This window comes from Mustela nivalis (genome assembly GCF_964662115.1).
Source record: "Mustela nivalis genome assembly, chromosome: 14".
Classification (NCBI taxonomy): domain Eukaryota; kingdom Metazoa; phylum Chordata; class Mammalia; order Carnivora; family Mustelidae; genus Mustela; species Mustela nivalis.
In genome coordinates, this window is record NC_139033.1 from 56,326,611 (window position 1) to 56,351,691 (window position 25,081).

General features: G+C 39.4%; 1 protein-coding gene across 21 annotated transcripts in view; it reads right to left on the reverse strand.

Annotated features, from left to right (window-relative positions):
- DTNA (dystrobrevin alpha) overlaps positions 1-25,081 on the reverse strand; it is a 355,996-nt gene that overhangs the window by 185,885 nt on the left and 145,030 nt on the right. For all 21 annotated transcript variants that reach the window (XR_014302908.1, XM_082699565.1, XM_082699546.1 and 18 more), the window contains exon 2: positions 7,357-7,486. The gene's annotated coding sequence lies outside the window, so the exon portion shown is untranslated. The remainder of the gene's footprint in view (positions 1-7,356; positions 7,487-25,081) is intronic.

Sequence of the window (25,081 nt, forward strand, 5' to 3'; positions counted from 1 at the left end):
ATTTGAAACTATCTGATTCACAGTGGAAGATTTTGCTGAAATAAAGTGTACAGATTTAAAAGTCAGGTATTGAAAGTTATAAAAATCAACTGATGGTTGAAATATAGGTTAAAACGATAAACCGTCACTCATACGAATGCACTAACATCAAAGCACATTATGATTAACTTTTGTAAACACATAATAATCCTTAGTTTTTGATAGGAAAGCATTGTTCCATCCATTCTTTTGACGATCACAGTTTTAAAAATCATACATACATAAAGGTAAATAGCATCCTGCAAACTCTTCTGGGAAATTAAAGGGGAAATCGGCACACAAAAGATAATTCAACAAGCAGGGACATAACCTGGGGCTGTGAATAGAAGTATTATTTTTTCTAAGATACTATAAATTTATTTTACTCAAAGATAGGCACCACAGTGTACCTATGATACTTTTTTTTTTAAATTCTTTTTCACTCTGTAATATGAAAAAGTTATCCATCTAACAGCAGGAGACCAAAGACACAGGCCTGTATCTTTCTGTTTTTTAATAGATGGGGTATTTATAGATTTTACTATTTTACATTTTTAAAAGAAACGAATATGTACAATCCCTTTAGCTGCCATTTTTAGCGTCACATTCCGCCTGTCGGCACCTGGACTCTTTTGGTCTTCCCATTCAAGGGCAGTTTACGGCTTTTGTGCTGGGGTCTCATACACGTGCACACCAGACAATAAGCAGGATGTGATCTGGGAAGGCATCTCTGCTGTTGCTCAGCAGTATGTCCAACACCTAGCAAAGCTCCAGATAGTTCCTGATAAGTACTTGATGAACAGTAAATCTACTTCTTTGTATTGTAAATAAACCCCAAATCGACCTTGTTTTCTTAGTCTTTTTTTGCATGTCGGAACTCCTCTCTGGAGGATAATAAGATCAAGAATATACTAATACTGGCTAATTGTATGATGGACAGGAGGTAGGTGGTAGGAGACTCACCCAGGTCCTAGACGTGACTTTGCCGCTAATTTGGGGGATTGTACTTAACCTCTCCGCCTCAACTTTTGCAAATGCAAAATTAAGAGTTGCTATGGTCTCAATGTTTGTGTTGTCCTGAAATTCATACGTTGAAATCCTAATGCCGGATGTGATGGTATTACAATGTGGGGTTCTGGGGTTGATTAGGTCATGGGGGTGGAGCCCTCATGGGTGGGATGAGTGCTTTTATAAAGGAGGCCTAGCAGGACTCCCTAGCCCCTTCTGCATGTGAGGACACAGAGAGCAAGGGGCTGCTTTGCACCAGGAAATGGGCCCTCACTAGAATGTGACCCTGCTGCTTGGTGTCTTGATCTTGTACTTCCCAGCCTGTGGAACAATGAGAGATAAATCTCCATCTTTTATAAGTTGCCCAGTCTCTGGGATTTTGTTATAGAGGCTTGAATGGAATAAGACAGGGGTCCAGGTTAAATAATCTGAAATATCCTTTCTGATACTTAAATCCTGTGATTCCAAGACATAATCTGTGGCAAATCAAAGTAGGATGTTACCTGAAATAATTATGACTTATTTATCTCAGGCCCCCAGGGGCCTAGCTCAGAGCCTGGGAACCTCAGAGATGTATAATATATATTTAAAGAAAAAATGAGTAAATGATCATTATAGGTATAAATGTGGCCTAAGCATCATCAGGATTTTTCACCAGTGGAAGAATGCCTTCTTTATGGATACTGACTTTTGCAATTAAAATTAAGTCAGAGAGTGGTTTGGGCAAATTTTTAGTTTTATTCATACCAGTTATTATTCTTATACATGGTATTTGAATAGTGTGATTTTTAGAAAAATTCAGAACACAGTTATGTACTCTGTTAAGAAGGACCAACAGAGTTATGCCTATGGAATTTTTATTTTCATACAAATTTTTATAGTTAATTATAAATATTCATTTTGTAAATATTTTTAAGGAGAAAAAAGAAAAGGGGGCATAAATCCTTGCCTTCAAAAGGCCCCAGCACTGGTGGTGATTCTATATAACATATAGCCCTAAAATTCTATCAGTCAATAGTGTTAAGACATCATTTCCGAGCTTCATCAATACATGAGGTTTTTGCATAGTCTCAGAACCACAAGGTGCTATACCTTTGACAATCTTGTTCCACGGAAATAGTCCTAATTTTAGCATCAGCCTAAGCATAAACTTATTTGCCAAAGAGAAACAGATCTATAGACTTATAAATAGCTTGCTTCTCAGGAAGTATTTTAAATGGAAAATTCTAGCATTATATTACATACATATTCTTCTTCTAGGATTAAACTGGAAAGCTCTTTTAGTGAGGCAGTTTGCTGCAGAGGAAAGATAGGACTTCACACTCTCATTCTGCCACTTAGCAGATATGTGACATTGGCAAGTTATCTACTCTCTTGGAACCCTAGCTTTCCTATCTGAATAAGGAGGGAAACAATAGCTAATTTGAGAGGATATTATGAAAATTAAATTAGATGATGTTCAGGGAGCACATGCTTGGGTGCTTGGCTCAGTGCCACCAGATCCCCTCTGTAAGGTGGTCTAAGGGAGCTCTCCCTTTGCTAGTAATGCTGGACAAAGTGCTATGATCTTCATTTACCACACTCGAAGCACATAAGCACATCTCCACATAAGAGTCCCCAGACTTCATTCAAAACCAAAAAAGGAGGCTGCTGTGAGCTTGGTATAGGTGATTCAAAGAGAAAGAAAATACTTGACATTTGTCCTTGGTGAACATTTTAGAGGGAAGATAGACAGATAACAGGAGAAATGGCACGAGGCTGTGAGTGATTGAATGAGATCCCTTTTCTTTCTCTTGTCTACAACTGGAGCTGATCTGGTAATGGCCTAAAGGGCCATGTGAATTCAGAGAAAGACAGATGACAACTGCTGACCCAGGAGGAGGTCATCAATGACTTCAGTGAGATGGTAGCAGAAACGGCTCTGATGGATCTTGCACAAGGACTGGGATATCGCAAGTCCCTGGAGAGTGCCTGTGTGTACATGGGTGATGGGTTTGCAGAGGAGCACAGATGCCAGGAGTGTCTAGGCAGAGGAACCAACGTGAGCAAAAGTCAAAGCACAAAGAGCACGGCTTAGAGAAGGTGGATCAGATGGTTCCTGAGCTAGCCAAGATCAACTGATGAGGAGCAAAGTGGACCTTGAAGCTCAAGAGGTCTGTTGTGCCTGTACTGTGACACACTAGGGAGTACATGGGATGGATTTTGTTCTGCAGTCGATGGGGCAGCCAGCCCTGGCTGGCTTCGAGACTGAGGTGGCTTCGGGTGATTAGATCTTGTTGGCTCTTGTTCATTGGGCACCTGTGATGTACCAGAAACTGTGCTTTGTTGTTTTATGGATCTCCTTTTCTAGTCTTCATGACAACTTATACATAACTTTTCAGGTAAGGATCTAAGACTCTGAGGGGTCAAGTAACTCACTGCTCAAGATTACACATTCTTCAATGGAGCAAATGAAATAAAAGGAGGAATAGGATTTTTCAAATATGAATTTCAGGTTAAACCATTAAAGCATGGGACTAATGAAATTTGAATGTAAATTAGGAAGTTGATTTAGACGGCCATGTTTTAAAAGGAGAATAGGAACACTGAAAGATGGAATTTGTGGTTCAAAGTGAGGCCATTCAAGATTCGGGTGAGATCTCTTAATATATATGCATGTTCTGAAATGATGTAAGATTTTTAATAATAAAAAAATATTGCTTCTGTGTTTGAAAGATACTTCATCATTATATTACATGAGAGAGAGTGAGCGTAATAATTAAGAGTGCAGGGTCTGAAGCCAGACTGCCTACATTTGAATTTTTACCCCCAACTTAACCTCAGCAGATGATTTAACTTCCTTGGCCCTAGTTTCCTTTTCTTTAAATAAGGAGATATAATATTACCTATTACATAGGATTCTTTAAGCATGAAATGAAGTATATGTCTATATAGAATAGTGTTTGGCATAAAGTAAGAACTCAGTAAGCATTAGCTATCCTTGCTTTGGGCCTTAGTCTTCATTCCCCAACCATTTATTTAGAAATTATCTACAGTGAACCAAGGATTAGGTCAGTTTCCAGGAATACCAAGTATGGATTACAGATGATTTCTGCCTTTAAACACATTTGATTCTTTCCAATATCATACTTTGTGGTTCAGCAGAGATACTCCTGATTACCTCTTGTTCAAAGCACTTTCCTGCACTATTTCGGCACCAGTGATTTAAAATTTCCATTTACAATGGAGAGTAAGGAGTAATACCTCCTCTCCTCCACCCTTCCCCCAATATGACATTAAGATCTGTTCAGCCTGAGCTTTCCTTTATGACGTGCTTCCCCTGACCAACTAGGCAACATCATGAAGTTAGTGAGATTCGTTCCATAGCCCCTTCCTACTTATGTGTACCAAATCCTGAGAAGCTGAGTGTTTACTCCCTCAGGAGTCTCTGGCCTGCTAATTCATTAGACTTATGTGTGATGTACTATGTATTATTAATGGATGCATTTCTTTCCCCAAGAGTATTTTTTTTTCTAAATATGACTTTATAAAGCCTCATTTCCATAAGCTGGAGAGAAATGTTAATGATTAGAATCTTCAGTGCTATACCAAACCTAAGGAAGCTTTGTTTAGAGAATATCAGTTATGCAGTGCATCTTAAATCGCACCATAAAGCTATTCATTCCCGTGTCTCTCAATTTCGGGTTATCAAGGGATCCAAGTAATTCTGCTTGTGATGGCATTTTCACATTGTCTGAAAGGATTCTCAATTAGGCATTCCAGGTTTAACATTGACATTGTTTGAACAAATGAAAATTGTTGGTAGGAGGGACACCATGTCCTTTTGAAGGTACCCACAATATATTAAAATGGACAGATGAATAGACACGATAACCTCTGAGAAAAGATTGAAAAGGAAAATGTCTACATAAATAAATGAGAAGGAAATGAAAAAAAGCAAGATTTAAGCATTAAAATAACTCAGGGAAGTGATTTCATGAAAAGCTACTTTAATATTAAGGAAGCCCTTTATAGCGGGATATTGTTTACCTGCCCAAAAAAGACAGATTCAAAGTGGCATCTGATCACTTAACTTTCTAACAGAGTCAGTATCTATTATAGGAAATGGGAACTGATCAGATCATAAGGCATCTTCAAGTAGCAGATAACAATTACCAAAAGAGAGAGGTCAGATCCATACATAGTCAAATAGATCTGAAGCTCTGGACTTAAATGTGAATGCAGAAATGGGACAGAGGCCCGAAGAAGCAGTTCTTATCTGTACTTTGTGAAATGAATTTAAAAACTAAAAATTATATTTGGTACATATCTGAGAATTTTTTTAGAAGATTTTATCTATTTATTTGAGAGAGAGAGAGAGAGAGAGAGAAAGCACACAAGCAGGGGGAGGGGCAGAGGACAAGAGAGAAGCAGACTCCCTGCTGAGCAGGAGGCCCAACTCCATCTCAGAGTCCTGGGATCACAACCTGAGCCAAAGGCAGCCGCTTATCTGACTAAGCCACCTAGGTATCCCCATTTCTTCCCCATTTCTGAGAATTTAAAAATTTTCCTATTAATTTGATATGCAAAATAAGAATATGACGATTTTGTTAGCAGCAACAAATTCATGCTACAACATTGTACAGCTTAGAATACGGCTTTTGATATATTAAGTTAAATTTTTTTCAGTGTAGAAAAATCCAACTCTATGTTTAACTTGAAGTGTACCTCCTGAGAGTCATTTTTCTTGGCAGAAGCAAGTAATCCTTGTTCATTTTTTCTCTAATACTTGTGGGAGAAATTAATGAAGGCCTGGTTGGTCAATTAGAATCTAACCAAGAAAAGGGAAAACACTCTAAATATTTAAAACAGATGGAACTTAATCTAGAGAAATGGTTACATGGATGATGGAAGAATTTTGAGCTAAACAGGGGATCAATTGGGGGATCAGCAGAGGCAGGAGGCCAAAGGCATTACCACCCACAGGTCTCAAGGGAGAAAAGGAAGAGGTGATATTAGTGGAGCTGAGTTCAAAGTCACGGGGGGAAGCTGGAGACTATGGGGTGAGTTTTGGTGGGAGGAAATATCGCCCATAGGGGTCAGTCCCCATGGAACCGGTAGAGTAGGAGCAGAGCAAGGAATGGACGAGAAGGTAAAAGCTGCCACAGACCAGCAGAACTGGAAAACAGTATTCAGTAAACATGATTCTCATTTTCATTTTCTCCTCCAGAGTGTTATGCTCGGCAAACTGATTTACTGATAGTTTTAAAGCACTCTACGCTTGACACCTGGCAAGTATGTTCCAAAAATATCTTGTAGATCCATGAAATCACCATTTTAGCTCCACATATAATCTCAATAAAACAAATGTACACATCTCAAAGATTATGAGAGAATGAGCACCTTTACTTTGAAGTTAATAAAAAGTATAAAGGAAACATCAGTATCTTCTGGTTTAGATTAGGAAAGTGGTCAATGCTCTATCAGTTGCATTGTTCTATTCAGAACTGTGAGCAGAGATTTATTCTGACATTCTGGAAATCACCATTCTTCAAAGTAGATCATAAAACCACACTTTGAAAACTGGACTCTGGAAAAGGTGGAAAGCCACACAATTTCCTATAGAAGACTACCACTCAGTTGCTCCATTCCTTTCCATTCCGCTGAGAAATGATAATGGTAGATTGCTGATTAATAGTAAAGCACCAATTTGCAGGCTTTTGTCTTTTGTAGCATGGCAAGGCAATTATGGATGATGATGTAAAAAATATTTACCCACCCTTTTTATGGCCAAGCAAAACCAAGCTTAATGTGTGTGAGCACATGTGTGCGCTTAATCATGCAGAGTAGTTTAAAAACCACACCTAACCTAAACCATGTCCTACTTGAATTTAAGCAGGATAAAATCATCCCACAGGCAGCCTCTGGAAAGTTACCTTTGTATTGCACACACAGACCTGGTACTGATTCAATGGTCACTACTGCCATCAAATTTTCCTCTAGCAGTTTTGCCTCATTCTGACTTATTACTCTGATACTAAATCCTTCTACATATTTAAATATGAGATGACCTTTAGAATAGAATGAAGTATTCCAGCATTTGCTTAATGGGAGCCTGGAAGAATGTCAGGGTGTCTGTATCTCATACCTCATACTTCAGGAGATTCCTGACAACAACAACAAAACCATGAAAGGCACAGAAACTAAGTCTTTTACCATGTGGCCCCTCACCAGAGGTACAGAACACTGATAACATTCAACCCCATTTTCATTTCATGCAAAGGAGAGAAGCACTTTTAAGGAAAAATAGTGCAATGTCCATCTTAAATTCTTTGCTTTAGACACACTCACCTAAAATTCAATGAAGAAACAGCATGAACTTTCCAAAACCATCTATTTTCTCTTCTTTGAAATGGCAGTTGACTATGGCATCTAAAGACTTCCCAAGAACTTCATCCAGGGATTGGTAAATCTTATTTATCTGCAATGGGAAAATACACTTTTATTTAGCTAAGCAACTTATACTTACATCTTTATTACAGATCTAGAACATACAGTATTTTACAAATCCCCCACACACTAGTAATGGTCTGTAGTACTCAACTCATAACTTAGTTTTCATTTACCATAAGAAATATTTAGGAAAATGGATATTTGTGCTAGAAGTCACTTTACAGATGAGGATAGTGAGGCCAGTGTGTGTGTGTGTGTGTGACAGTGAGGTGACTGTCTAAGATTAAGCAGCTGGTTAGTAACAGACAGTGGCCTTGAACCTTGGGCATCTGATATACCTCTTTAGTTTTAGTTGATTAAAAACCCAGAAAGGGAAAAACATGGAATCCTCTGTCTTTCCCAAGTAAGTAATTTTCTGGAATGTTGTGTCACCATAATTTCTAGCAAAGTCAAGGAAATGACAGCTGAGGTCAGAGTCCTCAGACGAGCATTTCCTTTAATGACTTAGGCCTGAGCAATCCTAAGTGGGTATCCTACAAGAGTCGACTACCACATAGGCAACCTGACATTAGTTAATGATGCATATGATTTATTATGTTATGTAATAATAACAAATAATAAATAGTTCCTCAAATTGCCCATTAATGTTTTTTAACAAAGCTGAATGATTTTCTCATCTTTTGCCTTCTGGGAAAATTCACCAAGTAAAAGAGGAAGAGAGAGGTTTGAGATGGTAGTTCCCAGAAGATTCCCCAATAGTGACCCAGGCACCCGCTCACCGTCTGCCCAGCTTATCTTTCCCAACAATTTCTCTCATCCGTCCCTTGTCCCTTCTTCCCCTTACCAGCTGCACAGGCTGGATATTACTATCCCAGGGGCTGGCAAGCTTGAAGCTGCAGGGAGTTGAAGCTCAGGAAATCCCATGCTAACATGAAGGAAAAGAGTGGGAAGAGATCACAGATGTTGAAGGGGAGAAGGCATCTGATGACAGTGGGGGTGGAAAAGGAAGGGACAGGAGCCTAGTTCTGCACCCCGGATGGGAGAAAGATGCCCTCTGTCTCCAGCCCCACACCTCCACATTCCCTCCCCACTGACTCCTTCAACCCCAGTTCTCCACAAGGATTATGGTAATTATTTTAGCTCTCATGGCTTCTGGCATCCTATGATTCTAGGTTCCTAGAGAAAATTCTATATAATAACACCCCCTTGCTCTAATCCAAGTTTTCAGATATATTCATTATTGGAGGAGATTTGTCTCACAAGAGATAAAGACATTTTCACAACATAATGAACCCTTGTTCTGTGTCACATTAGAACCCAGCCATCTTTCTCTGTACTTAGATTCTAGATACATACATGGATTTGGCATTTGTTGAGTTAAATGTATATTACAACAGTAGTGCTTTCAACATTTTTTGCTTTCTCAAAGTACATGTTAGCTTTTTTTCTTTTTTTTTAAATTGGGGATTCAGGTAAATTAGAGCTATGCATCTAGGAATAAGTTATGTATTAAAAATATTCTCTCTCCTTCATGAAGGCAGCTCTGTGAGCTCCAACATCAGGAAATAAAGTGGAACTCTTAAACAATCTTATATGCTTTTATATAAGACTATAGAATGTATATCACACACAGAGAAACTGACATCTAGCTGTATCTACAATCGAGAGTCCCTCAAGATAGCCTTTGGTACTGGCCTAGGGACCTCTTAGGATCATGCTGTTGGCTTCTGCTCTTCTACTTGGCTACTTGGATAAAGATTTTTGCATTTTTGTTTTCTGTCTAGGTCCCTGGGTTATCTCAGACTGTAAGAGACTAGGAAGGAGACAATGCTCAGATGGAGATGCTGTATTGAAGTAGCCCATGGATGGCCCAGGCTGCATGCCTTACTCTAGATCTACAACTCCAGTAAAGGTTATAACTTGAGTGACACCTTGATTGTAAGCTAGCTTGCTTGCTATTCTTTCTCCACGTAGGAGTGGCTCTGTTTCAGCTTGTCTGACACAGACAGTGATCAAAAGCAGAGGTTGAATCTGGAGGCAGTTCTCACCCTCTCCCTCTTGGCTTTTATCCCGTGATGACTCTAGATCACGCAGAAACCAAATATCTATAATCCTTTCTTTCTTTCTACTCTGAGCCGCAGGGTGATGGTCTCTCAAAGTGCCACTGAATTAAAGGCATCCATCCAACTCTCTCCTCTTGCTGCAGCCCACTTGCAAAGCAAAAGTCGCAAGTGAACATTGGGTGGGAATAAAAACAATACCTTCCTCTCTTCGAAATCTGATTTAAATTCTGTATCAGCTACTAAATTCTCATTTGAATAACTTGTGATGAGAAATTAAAACTCAGTGTCATGAGATAAAATACAGTCTCTTTTTTCTAGCTCCCTGAAAAGTGGTCAGTCACTGTCTGATTGAAGGTAGGAGTCCATATCTTACCACAAGAGAAAGGAGTATTTTGTTAATTTGGGGTGCCCTATTTTAGACATATGGGTTGGGCAGAAGTGGCAGGAGGCTTTTTGCTTAATAAAATAAACTCCTCAACACAGAACACACAAAAATAGAATGGGCCGCCTAAAAAGGATAGTAATTTTTACACTAATGGTATCAGCTCAACTGAAGGCTCAGTAATATCACCTGTGATGGTGGGATTCTGTCAAGCATGTGCATTCCTTACACAAGGATGGTGGAAGTGGTCCCTCCCAACTGAGATCACGTGGGAGCCAACCAGCTATTAGACTGGCGTGGAGTTAATAATCACATTTTTGTCTATATTTATGTCCTTGCTGATCTTCCCACCTAAAATAGTACTCCCTCCTTATGATCTACTGCTCACTCTGATACATTCTCCCACATAGCACGTCAACTATTATTATTTATTCATTGTTCGTCACTTCACATTAGAATAGAAGCTCCACAAAGGCAGGAATCTTGTTCACGACTATGTCCCTGATGCTTTAAACACTGCCCGACACAGAGCAGGCCTGTGGTACTATTTATGGCACGAATAATACATAAAGATTTGAATTTCTCTCTCTTTTTTACAATTCTCTTTTCTCATAAATAATTGGTCCAGTTTCCTCTTTCTTACCCCTATCAGTTTGCACCATGCTGAAAATAGTTTCATCACAGTTGGAGGAATTCAAAGGCCTTTACTCACATTGAAAAAAGTAAAGAAAACAAGTAGGCACTTTGTCTATTTTCACTGTTATGTAGGAGAAAGATCGTCAACGGATTAAAAGGAGGATTGGAGATGGTGCTCTCCAGTGTTTATGCCCTCGTCTTCTTTTTTAGCTATGCTTGGGAGACTACTGTGCCACGATTCTAATCTACTAGATTTCAGAAGTTGGAAGGGAGCTCGCTTTCAGATCCCGTCCAGGTCATAGGGGGCCGGTTGCATGTTATGAGAGCAGCTACAGGTGACCATAGATAGACTTGCAAGGGGTGTTCCAGAGAAATGCAAAGATGGGGAGCCACACGGCATTCAGAAACATATGAAACTCTGTCTTTTCTGGTGTTTGACATTTTCCTTTGGCATAAATTGTAGGGGCTATTGAAGGATTTTGGCTAAGAATGATGAAAGTCACTTGAGAAATAGTATCTACTTATCTAAATAATTTCTCAACGACTGACATAGGTTCTGTTTTGTTTATGAGTGACTTTTTGTTGTCATATTCACAATTGGCATGCTAGGGGCTCATGCCAGAGCTGAGGCCAAGCTCAGGGTCCTGGCCACCCCTCTTCAGCAGACACAACATCAGCCAGGTCCTCAATGACAAAGAAGCTGGAAGCGGAGGAGAAACAATTCTGAAAGGTCCCCGCAGCATATTCTGGCACTATAGAAAGGGGACAGAACTGTGATCAGAAGTTGGGGTTTTATTTTTGTCTCTCTACTAAGTATTGGACAAGTCATTTACTGTTAACTGGGTTTCTGTTTTTTCAGAGTGAACTCAGAGTGTTGGTCTAGACCAATGGTTCTCAACCCTGAGGTGATTTTGAACCACCTCAGGGACATTTGGTGATGTCAGAGGTATTTTTAGTTGTGGAGGGAAGAGAGGTGCAACCAGCTTCTAGCAGGGATGCTACTGAATATCCTACTATGTACAGCACAGCCCCCAACAGAAAATAATTGTCCAGCCCAAAATGACAGTCATGCCATTCAGAACCATCTAAGCCCGGTGTAGACACTTCAAGTCTCTCCCTATTACCAATATCGTTCTATAATTTTACCACTGGTCCCATCTACACCTCTGAAGTTGCACAAGATAAGCTTAATTCCCCTTCTGAAGCTTCCTCCAACTCTACATACCACAACGAGCTCCTCTCTCTACCTTCCAGCTCTGTTCTTAGATGCCCTCCACCCCCGGACCTTGATGGTTCCACAACAGCCTCTGAGGTCCTTCCTTATAACACATGTGACCGTGTCGAACTGCCAGCGATTTTCTTATGTCTCCATAAGAACATGTGCAACGGGAGGGCAAGGACTGTCTTGTTTATTTCCTCATCATCTTGAGCACGTCATCTTTCATGAGGGATAATCATCCTCATTACATGTCTGAGTAAATCACTGATCATTGGAACAATCAGCGAACATGAAGCTCATCATTTTCTCACCTGGTACCTACACAGGCTTGTGATATAAACCTATGCAGATCATCTCACCAGATTATTATTTATTGGCTTAAGAATGTCAAAGTGCCTTAGGAAGCTATGGTAAGATGGCTGTGGGGTAGACACAGACACAAATGCGACTAAATTGGACAAAATTGAGAATCACCCCAGACACAATGATAGTAGGGCAGAGTCAGGGAGAAGACTGCTGGAAAGGAGGACTTTCTGGATGGCTTTAAAGTTAGGGACAGACTAGTGCTCAGGGACACTTGGGCACCCTCTCTATTCTAAGGATTTGTTCTTGTTGACACAGAGTTCAGCCTGAGAACCAGGCAGGTCTTGGCTGTTTCTACATATTTCCTATTAAGGGCATCATAACAGACTGTTGCTTCAAGCTCTTACGATGAGAAGGCTGTGGCTCTGGGACAATTGAGCTGTTCAGATCCAGTGTGGCCCCATCACAGAAAGGCAAGATCACAGAGCCTGGTGGACTCCTCCTTCCTGGGATTCTAGGTCCCAAGGGAAGCCCTAGCGAGTCTGGCTGCATCTGTCTCTATGAAGTTCTTACATCTGTCCAAATAAGGACATTAATCTAATTTCAGCGGGAGTTGTACACCTGTCATTTCTGTCTGTCAAATTATAATGTTTCAGAAACATGGGATATACCTCACAATTTACAAAACATAGGGGGGCACCTGGGTGGCTCAGGGTTAAGCCTCTGCCTTTGGCTCAGGTCATGATCTCAGGGTTGTGGAATCGAGGCCCACATTGGGCTCTCTGCTCAGCAGGGAGCCTGCTTCCCCCTCTCTCTCTATCCACCTCTCTGCCTACTTGTGATCTCTCTCTCTCTGTCAAATAAATAAATGAAATCTAAAATAAATAAAAAATAAAAAAACATAGGTGCCTATACAAGGAAAGTAGAGTCCCTGCCAGACTGCCCCTCTCCATCACCTCCTTTCCTACTCCCTGTAACACATCAGAAGACCACGAGAGAATATTTGAGTGTGAGACAGCAGTGGGCTGTTCAGTTTCCCTCCTGATATTTCACCAACAGACAAGGCTAAAACATCATTCTTCCTCACTTAGGCTAGAATAAGATAAAGAGAAAGAACAACAACATTTGGACAAAACAGCTGTCAGAGGGAATGGACCTACACGTTCAGCAATGAATGGAGAATTTTTTATAGCATAAAGCCAGAGGCCTGCTGACATTCAGGAGCTCTGAAGGAAAGACTATGGCGATTTGCCTGTCAACATCAGTTCAACTGGGTACTCAGTCAACTGTCTTAAAGTGCCAAGAAGGAAGAAGAGGGTTTATACAGAAAGTTTCAGATCTGTTTTGTGTGCGGCGTTTTTTTCATAGGCACTGCCTTTGTGTTTCTTTCTGTTGTATCCTACTGTAAGGATAAGGCAGTTGCGTACCCAGATGATATTTGCATTTTAAAAAGACATCCCTCACCCTGTGTGCTCCTCAAAGAGGGGTTCAGCCACTACGAACTCACTTAAGGGCGATAGCTTTTTTCCCTCTCTGAAAATAACCAGTGTAAAAAATAATTAGTTATACGCTAGTATTTATGAATAAACCAGTTTAATAAAAATGGATCAAGAGTTCCACTTTGGAAACTTACAAAGTTATTTGGTAATCAAAGTAATAACTTTCTTTTTAAGAAATGTGGAAAATATAATACATTATAAAGAAAGTTAATTAAAAAAATAAAAAAATAAAGTTTAATGTCACCCACATTATGCTGCCCAGAGGCAATCCCTGTGAAGATTTTATACATTTACTTCCTTTTTTTACTTTTAAATATTTTATTTATTTATTTGACAGAGAGAGATCACAAGTAGGCAGAGAGGCAGACAGAGAGGGGGGGAAGCAGGCTCCCCCTGAGCAGAGAGCCTGATGTGGGGCTCGATCCCAGGACTCTGAGATCATGACCTGAGCTGAAGGCAGAGGGTTTAACCCACTGAACCACCCAGGCACCCCTTTACATTTACTTCCAATTAATATACGCATATATGTATTTGCACACACATATATACACACACATAATTTTTAGTGAAATTGAGGGATTGTAAACTATATATAATTTGGTTGGAAGCTTTTTGTTTGTTTTGCTTTTTGTATTCTATTATTAGTGATCTATACATATTCAGCATAAGTACTCCCCCCCCCCCTTATTTTAAAGGATTTATTTATTTAGGGGCACTTGGGTGGCTCAGTTGGTTAAGTGTCTGCCTTTGGCTCAGGTCATGATCCCAGAGTCCTGGGATCTGGCTGCACAAGGTGTTCCCTGCTCAGCAGGGAGTCTGCTTCCCCCTCTCTCTTTGTCCTACTCCCTGCTCATGACCACCCTCGCTCAAAAGATTTATTTATTTATTTGAGAGAGAGCAAGAGAGAGCACATGCACCCGGTGGGGGAGGGGCAGAGGCAAAGGGAGAGAGAAAATCTCAAGCATACTCCCCTCTGAACGCAGAGCCCAATTCATGGCTGGATCTCATGACCTGGAGATGATGACTTAGCCAAAATCAAGAGTTGGATGCTTAACTGACTCAGCCACGCAGGCATCCCAATGCCTCCACTTTATTTGGCTATGAGATTATTTAATCAAACTTCTTTTTTTTAAAATTTTTAATTTTTTTATTAACATATAATGTATTATTAGCCCTAGGGGTACAGGTCTGTGAATCGCCAGGTTTACTATTTAAGCAAACTTCTTAATGAAAGGATACAACATATATGAAGTTATGGGACATCTATAGTCACGAAATGACTCTTCATTTTCTTTTAGTACTTTAACACGCTCACTTTCACACAAACCATGTTTCTGCTCCCTTTCAGGGTAAGGCAGTAGATCATCTTTAGTAGTGCTTATTTTGTTATAGAAACCTCTGTTGCACAAAATCCACGTATCCCAAAATATAAGATAAAGAGGAGTCATTTTCCCAGATTACACATTTAAAAAGAGAGTGATTATCTCCTATAGTATCTTTTTAAAAAATACAACTGCAAACCAATGAGTGTCTCCTTTACTCACACAAACAATCACTAAACTTAAGTATCTCCTGTTTTCTTAGATGAAAATCTCATCTCATGAATTAAGAACATGCAACTAAAGCAAATCGCAGGCAATATGCACTCCATAGTGATGACCTCATTAAACCTTTAAACTCTCCATGTTGAATCTAATTCCAAATAGGGCAAAAAGATTAACATATTTTTGTTGCCCGGGAAAAAAAATATATTTACCCAAGATCAGTCTTGTCTCTTGCATACAGTACACCTGCCAATTTGGTCAAAAGGAGAATTAAGTTGAACTTGGAAGGTTAAATCATAATGTGCCAAACATGAATTCAATTAATTTTTAAGAAGACAACTTTTTAATTAGCCACACACAGGTATATCATAGATTCTACTGAAATCTCCCTGGGAAGACGTGACCAGCATTATCACACTCGGATTTTGTGTTCATTCATTTGTTAAAGTGCTGCCCAGTTTTAAGAGACTAATGATACAGTGGGACTTGATGTGAGTGTGTCTGTTTGATTTTACCATGATGTAAAGATCAAAACAAATAGAATAGAAGCAAGGAAGGAAGTCATGAAACTGGATATAGGAGCGAAAAAAACAAAATTCAAAAAAGATTTTCTAGGACCTTCGCCAGCTATCTTAGTGACATTAAAAATGTTTGTCTGCAGAGTACCAAACCTCCCACAAATACCCTAAGTTAATTTTTTGTACTAAGACACAGAAGTCCACATTTTTGAAAAACATTACTCTTCTCTAATAGGCATAAAACCTAGCCATAAAGCTCAAGCTCATAAAACAACATGTATGCAAATGCAGCTGTTATTGGGATGCAATTTCAGTGACATATTCTCTGGCATGAAAAGCAGATTCTTACTTATTTATTTCCTTGCACTATTTCTTGTACATCTTGTTTCCCCAGAAACAAATATTTATGTGAATAATCTGGATGGGTCTTTTCTTAGACAAAGAAATCTTTTTTTTTCTTTCTTTTTTTCTGGAAATCACAAAGGGAAAGAAGGATCTGATTCTGGGAGTGAATGTTCAGGCTTTGCCCTTCAGTAATGTACTTCTACCTTGACTGATGGCCTTGAATATGCCATATGCTTAGTAGCCACCTGAGGGCTACTGAGAATCTGACTCACCATTTTCATCTGACTCAGAGGGGAGGAGTATCTTGTTTAAAAATGAAGGTAAAAGATAGAGCATTTAATTTGATATGAGTAAGGTGCTATGCCACTTTGAAGTTAAAAAAAAGATGCTATACCCCACATCATAGGGTTCACAGACATTTTGTAGTGAAAACCCCAAAAAGCTTCTGTTTCTGTGCATTCGATCTATCAATATCTCCTATTAGAAATTGACTTAAAATATTTATTTATTGACGTAAAGTATTTATTTATATATTTATTTATGTAACAACAACAAACCCATTTGATATAACATAAATGATATCTATTTTTAATAAAAATAGCAATATTTTCCCAAAACAAAAAAAATATAGTGAGACGTATGGCATGGTTTTACATTTTGGGAAGTCTCTTTAAAAATGTGTAGCTTGGGGCACCTGGGTGGCTCAGTGGGTTAAAGCCTCTGAGCTCAGGTCATGATTCCAGAGTCCTGGGATGGAGCCCCACATTGGGCTCTCTGCTCAGTAGGAATCCTGCTTCCTCCTCTCTCTCTCTCTCTCTGTCTGTCTGCCTCTCTGCCTACTTGTGATCTCTCTCTGTCAAATAGATAAATATAATCTTAAAAAAAAAAATGTTTGGCTTAACAGAAAGAAGATAGCTGGATTTTCCTATCTGCATTTGCATTATGGCAATAAGCTGTTTTGGCCGAAGAATATGAAGAAACTCCACATTTACACAGACATGCAATTTGCAAAGGTGGTACATGAGAGTCTTTCAGGTGACTGTGGATAGTTTTCTTGTTATGACCCTGAAACTCAGCAAGCGGTTGTTTCTTAAAGGTGAGTGGCAGTGTGGGACCTGAGCCACATCAGTGAACTCTGCATAGTCCAGGGCATTAAAATTCATTATCTGTCTTGTACTTTGTCTAGATTTTTTTACTACTGTATGATTTCATCATAACGTTGGCTCTTTGGGAAGTTTTGGCTCACGGAGGTATGCAGATCTTCCAAATGTTGATGCCTTTCATTGTCAATGACAAAAAGCCCTATTTGTTAATCTCACCATCAATCTCATCAGAAAAGGCTTTTAGGTATTGGGAAGCTGTCAAATTCATGGTGGCAGATGCGAGCTTTCCAAGATTCTAATTTTTACTTCAGAGTTTGAATTTTATCATTGTCAGAAAATACTATTCGTTTTCTCTGAAGTGACAGGCTGACTTCATTCATTTTCAAGGAAATCGTTGCCAAATACCAGGTCTGAAGAACCATAGTTTGTCTGCCAGCTGTTCTTTCTTAAGTAAATGTATTGTTCTAGAAAAGAAGTGGCTAGTTCAATTTGCGCACCAAAAAATTCTACTTGTAGGCAACCACTGTCCATTAATACATTTTATGAGCTTTATGCTCACTGCCCATTTCCCCACACAGATTATTAAAAGGATGTGTACTTGAGTTTCAAGATTTAATTAGATTTTTGTTGTTGTTGCTGACCCTTTCTTGCTTTATTTTTTACTGTAAATGCACGGCAGTAAAGAATATAATTTCTACCAGAACACGTTGGTGCCATTGCCTTGATTGTAGTAAGGTGACAGTGGGTTATATCCACCATTACTTCTGCATCATCACTGCAAATGTCCACATGGTAAAAATAGCCAATAACATGTTAGAGTTATTGCTAAAGTAGATTGATCTCAAGGATCCCCTAAAACTGTCTTGGGGACTTCACTTTGAGAATCACTGCCCTAATAGGGAGGGAATATTGTAAGGTGGTTGAGTGAAGGCTCTGAGATTGAACAGAATCTCTGTGATATTGGGCAAATTACATAGCCACTCTAAGCCCCATGTGCCACACTTCAAAAATAGGAATAACAGATCTTACCTCACAAGGTTGTTCCAAAGATGAAAGAAGATCACTTAGTATAGCCCCTGACATACAGTAAATGCAACAGATGTCAATAATGATTGCTAATATTTATATTACCACCTTTTTTTTCAGATTTTATTTATTTATTTGACAGAGATCACAAGTAGGCAGAGAGGCAGGCTGAGAGAGAGGAAGAGAAGCAGGCTCCCTGCTGAGCAGAGAGCCTGATGTGGGGCTCAATCCCAGAACCCTGGGATCACGACCTGAGCCGAAGGCAGAGGCTTTCACCCACTAAGCCACCCAGGCTACCTTTTTAAAAAAATATTTTATTCACTTATTTGAGAGAGAGCACAAGTGGAGGGAAGGGCAGAGGGAGAGGCACAAGCAGACTCCCTGCTGAGCAGGGAGCCGAACATGGGGTTCTATCCCAGGACCCTGAGAGCACAACCTGAGCCAAAGTCAGATGCTTAACTGACTGAGCCACCCAGATGCCCCTGTTACCACTTGTTTTTAAGACCAAGAAGCAATGAAGTGAGTAAATCAGAATATCTGCTGCACTTGTGGGAATTTGCTTGTGCTACACCAATCCAACTTTATTTCTGCATTTCCTCTGTGTGTACGGAATGGATACAGATGTGCCCCTGCCCCCACTATGTTGAGTACAAAGATTTGCCCTACAAATGCTGATCTTACAAATCCTTGTGTAGTCAGTTATGAAAGGTATTTCCTAGTAGTTAGAGTTAGTGGTGACAAATGAGAGATGGTATCTTGACGGGGACCCATGATCTCCCAATCCCTTATCATGTGTGGGAGGCAGGTATTACCAACTGTTTACACTATGATCAGAAAGCTAGATCACGAGGAGTCAAAGGACCCTTTTGCCTAAGACCTAGAACAAGCACTTGAGAAATGTGTTTCCAACAATGTTTACCCTTGCCCGGATCTCAGTCCTCTAGATTTCACCACTTTGTGGAGAAAATCGAATTCAAGGAAATCGATTCAAGGAAATCGCTAAGGAGAAAAGGGGAAAAGAGGGTATTTGCTTCAACAAAGGGCAAGGGTTGTGTGTGTGTGTGTGTGTGTGTGCCCACGCACGCATGTATGTACACACACGTGCATATGGATCTTGTACTCTGACAAAGAGACTGAGTGCTGGAGAATGCTAAGCTCATAGGCCTATATAACTGATAGAAATGGGTAAATACGTAGGCAGAAGTCCAGGAGAACCCAGACACAACGTGCCTGCATATTTTACCTCTATGAATATTTTTTACTACGTCAAAGAAATATGCTCTCTCTTACTTTCCTTGAAATTATAAGAGATTCTGTTGGCCTATGTTTTATTTTTACGGCTTTTGATAGTGACTGAGTGGAAAAAAAAAAAAACACACACAAAAAACCCAGACAACGAAGCTTTTTACAACAAGAAAACAACAATAAAATCTTATTTATATCTGATATTTGATTTCAGTGTTGGGAAAAATAAAAGGATGGTAGTAATGGAATTGAAATGAAGAGGTTGTGCCCTGTGTAAGGACAGCACCTCCCTTTGGCTGCGCTCTATCACCACTCACTGGGGGTTCAAGGGTGGGAACAGAGGATAGAGAGGAGCCTTGATCTCCCCCTAGTGGTGGGAAAGTGCCAAAACAACAAACCGAACACCGTTCAGCTCGCGTGTATGTGAAACTCACTAAAATCAGCAAAGCCAACTCTGGCTATTCTCTGTGAGATGTGAGTCATATGGTAATTTTAATGTTTAGTGCATATTAGACTGTACAGACATGTATAGATGAGTCTAGTGTGAAGGATCATCTCACCCACAAGCCAGAGCTGTATCGAGTAGTTACTGGTTAATTTGATCCCTGTTTTAAGTATTTAATAGTAGCTTAGTCTTTATTAATTGATGGAGGACAACTTATATCCCTTTGTTTAGAATTTTAATTTGAGGAGAACATTTTTTAGGATGGGGAATGGGATAAATTTGGCAATTTTGAGACAAAATTAAATAGAATGTTAAATAGATCAGTAATACAGAGCTAATAAAGGTTCTTGAGAAAGTAAAAAAAACATATCCCATGACAGCCTTGTTTTATTTGGATACCCATGCTGTCTTATAACATAGTCCCCAAGAATTATATGCCTGAAGCTCAAATGTCAACTTTCAAGGATGGTTCCCTCTGAAGACTCATTTCCTTGCTGCTTTGCCCTCCTTGACACCCTCAGATAATCTAGTGAACTGAAGTACAACCGCTTTAGAAGCTCAATACTTCATTATGCTTTTGTTTTAAAAACAGTTTTTGAGTTGAGAGTATGTCAGCAAAACCAACCCAAAGAATGTGGATGTTGTTCCAAGGTCAGCTTTTCAAAAGCTGTGGGCAGGCGTTATTGGCATTCTGTCCAACCATCGCCATGGGCAGCAGCGCCTTTCAGAGGCAATGAGTCAGCAGCTCTGACAACACTACGGGAACCCATTAATGTGCAAGATAATAGGCACACATGCTTCCTCAGACATGGAGTTAGTTTATTTTTCATACTTTTGTAGAAGGAAATTGGGATAAGCCATTCAGACTCAGCTGTTAGTGTGTGTATGTGTGTGTGTTAGAATCTGGATGAAAATATTTACACACGTGGATTTCTTCTGTAAAGAGAAACATATTCAGATAAAGAGCTGTGACATCAGAAGTGAGGCATTTCAAATGGGATACCGTTGGCTAAGAGGAAGCCGTGTTCTAGATCAGGGCCGTCCGATCTAACAGTTATTCGCCAAATGGGGCTCTTTCAGCAGAAATGTGCCTCATCCAAATTGAGGCTTTGCGGTGGGATGTAAAACATACCACAGATTTCAAATACACAGTATAAAAAAAGATGAATCATATCTTACTGACAACTTTTTACATTGATCACGTATTGAAATGATAATATTTTTGATACACTGGGTTAAGTAGGATAGATTTAAAGTAATTTCACCTGTTTTTATCCATTCATGTGGCTACTAGAGAATTTCAAATTATGTATTGTGGCTGGCCTACTGCTGCTTCAGAAGAAATTTGATATCTTCTCCTTCCAGTATCTCTCTCTCTCTCTCCCTCACACACAAACACACACACAGGGAAGGAAAGGGAGGGGGCTCAGGAGTGAGCCCTTTGAAAAACACAGTCTTCATAATTGCATTGATGGTACCGATAATGGAGATCCCAGTGTTCTAGAATGAGTACAAGAACGCAGGCCATTGCACTGGAAGAATTGCCAATCGACCTGCACTTTGGGTCCAGGGGTGAAAGGGCATTAGTTACAGTTCATTTAATTCTGGCTTCCTTGCTAAGAATGCAAGGGCATGGCTGAAAATCTGAGAAATGTCTTTCCTTTACCACTGTTTCGAGAAGAACAAAATGAGCTCTGTAGAAATGAACTGTGTTGCCTCCTGAACTTTCAATCTCTTTTAGACTTGGATGCTGTCAAGAACGATTTGAATGTGATGGTCACAACTGTACTGTACCACATTGAGCTGAGACTTTTATTTAATAAGAATTTTGATAAAAGCAAAATCTAGACCTTAATTTGGTGATTTAAACCAGCCAGTGAAAAATGATGCTGTCTAGACTTGTCTGGATGTGTTTCTTGTGTTTTGAGTGTGGTTTGTCACAGCTCCTGGATTATCCCCTGAATTCTGACAGTATTGAGAGGTTCCTAGCAACCTGTCCCCTGACCTGCTGCTCTGTCCTTCTTAGCTTCAGAACTTGGAATCCATTCCACCACCCGGCTTCATTCATCATCTTCTTAGCCTCAACTCATCTGAGGACTTTTGAGTCCTGGAGTCAAATAGATGCAAATTGGGGACTCCAAACTCACTGTCTTATCATTAAGTTTTCCCCCCCTCCATTTCAACTATTAACTTTAATTTTTATGAACACACGTGGAAAATAGACAGCTGAGCAGAGATTTCATAAATGGTGGCCAGGCCACTATGAATGATTGCTCATGCATGGTGTATCTGGCAAGAAGAAGGTATTTCTGGCTCCTAAACTAGTTGGAAGAAAAGGTGAGGTTCCTTAAATATTTCTTAGTAGAGTTCTGCAATGTCTTTCCTCCTTCCCAAATGAATAACATGGTCTTGTCCTTCAAATTCAGAAACCCAGTTCTCTGGAGGGACTTCAGTTGGAAAGTGGCTCAGCATACTCCCTTCAAATCTCTAGTATTCTTCCTTTCTAAATGGATATATGTGAAATTGAGTGTATTCATTTCAAGTTACAGAAGTAGTTTAAAGAAAAATAAACAGGTTTGTATTTTAATCATTTTTCATATATATGATTTCTCATATAAAAAACGGTGAGTGTTACATTGAGTGTTACAATGTGAATATTTTCATAAGGGATGAAAACTAGAAAAACACTTTGACCATCCTTTAAGGTAATTGTTTTTTAAATCTTTTCAGTTTGGAAAATGATAGGAAATTGATTTATACCACATTTTGCCTCTTGACAAGTTTATTTATTTTTTAATCTAAATTCTTGACAAGCATTACTGAGCAATAAAAAATGTGCCTATAGTTGGGAAATATACCAAACCAAGAAAAGCGTAGGTAAGCTAGGACAGGCTTATAGCATTTGCAGAATAGCACCCTTATATTATCTGATTCCAATGGCTGGGATTAAAAATATGTTGAGTAAGAGTATGCAAATATGAAAGATGATATAAAATAGACTGACTTAACGCCACTCAGTTTTAGATGACTGCACTACAGTATTGAACAAAACATTTCAACATCTGGAAGTCAGAGTTTTCGTTTCTCTTTACATTAGATTTTATACTAAGAAATACAGAAGTGAGGAATCCTTTATATTCAAAGATTTTATTGGTTGTTAATGAAAGTCCTTCAGAGAAACCAGGGAAAGAAAAGCCGCAAACACCACTGAAGGCTCTGATGTCTATAAAATATGATTTGGGGGAACCGGACAGGCTTGGGGGACTTCAACGTGAGAGTAAAAAACACCTTCAGATTGCTCCCTGACCTGGATGTTTAGGAAGAAAGGGGTTAGTGGGGATTGGCAGCTCATCTCAAGCCCTTTTAGCACCCCATCCCATTAATAGAAAAAAAAAAAATGACACAATTGTCAGATGTTTAAAGAAGAAGAGCTCCCAAACATGATTTCCAGCAGGACAATGTGCAGAAGATAAAAACCCAAGCTCTACAGTCTTTACTGGTTTAACTAAGGTAAATTGTATTAATGAATGAATGGCTTACTTCACCTTTTCTAGGATTGACAGTCTGTTCTTACTGCTGGTGTTTTTGCAACACTAAAATTGAAAATAGAATTATGCCTGAGGTGTGTCTAATGAAAGAAAGAAGAGGAACTTGTAACTAAAACTTCATAAGGAGAACTTATAAACTGTGTTAAAATTCAATAATGAGATAAGCTGTCCGATAATGGGATTTCCCGAACCACAGAGTTACTGCCAAGAACTTAAACCCATTCCTAAAACTCAATTCTTTTATCTACAGTAAGAGAAATAGTTAGCAATTAAACATTACTCTGTGTGTGTGTATAAATATACATGTATGTGTATATGTGTAAACCTCTCTCATTTGCTCATTTAAAGGTAGAATGCAAAAGCTGATAGGTTTGAAAGGGAGTTAAAATGATGACTTAATTTCTCTGTGTATACAAATACAGACTCATTCCTCAAAGAGTCTGTCCACCCCATGGCAAAACTATGCAACTCCCATTCACACTTCAACAAAATGACTTTTATTATACCCACATGCAACAAATTCTTTGATTAGAAAAGTACTCAGCTATCTAACTACTAAGAAAATTTATCTATGATTGGGGCGCCTGGGTAGTTCAGTGGGTTAAAGCCTCTGCTTTCGGCTCAGGTCATGATCTCAGGGTCCTGGGATCAAGCCCCACATAGGGCTCTCAGTTCTGCAGAGAGCATGCTTCCTCCTCTCTCTCCCTGCCTGCCTCTCTTGCTTACTTGTAATCTCTGTCTGTCAAATAAATAAATAAAATCTTTAAAAAAAAAGAATTTTAGAAAATTTATTATTTTTTTTTCTTTTTTTTTTAAGCACTTACATAGTTTAGTTTTTTATTAACATATAATGTTATTCGCCCCAGGGGTACAGGTCTGTGAATCGTCAGGCTTACACACTTCACAGCACTCACCATAGCACATACCCTCCCCGATGTCCATAATCTAACCACCCTCTTGGTACTGATAGAACATAATTTCACTGGGTAGTGATCCTTTGAATATTTTTAAAAATTAATACCTATAAAATTTCTGTGTTAAAAAGTGAATTGACAGATGAGTGGATCAAGTGTACAACAGTCTGCCAACATACCTAAGAGCCCGTCCTTCTCCTTTAGCAATAGTTAATAAAGATGAATGTAATAGTCAAAAACGCTATACTCAGAAACATAGCTATGCCTTTAACCATGTTGGCCTTTACTAGATAAAGTTAAGCCAGTAAAATTCTGAGCATCTTCAGGCAGGGAAATGGTGGTGTGGGGAGGGGACAGGAGGTGCTAGTGGGCAGGAACGATCTGCATTATGATAGGGTGTCATTCATCTTCCCCTTACTTTGAAGTACCACCAATTGTGCAAGAGAGAAGGAGGCAACGATTTCCAATACCTGACTCAGAAAAAACTGCGTGGGTATGTGTAGTGTGGGAAGGCCACCCCTAGGCCCAGAACTATGCTTGCCTGACTACGGAGACTGGGCTTTTCTCTTCTTCCTGGCTGAATAATAGAATATCTTAGGTTGCCAGCATGCTACAAGGTTCTGGGCGGGGGGGGGGGAGGGCTATAGCTATTAGGCAAAGAATTTCTTAATATTGTTATTATAAGATATTGGCTATTCTCTTTTTCTTTTTAAAAAGATTTTGTATTTATTTATTTGACAGAGATCACAAGTAGGCAGAGAGGCAGGCAGAGAGAGAGGAGGAAGCAGGATCCCTGCTGAGCAGAGAGCCTGATGAGGGGCTCAATCCCAGGA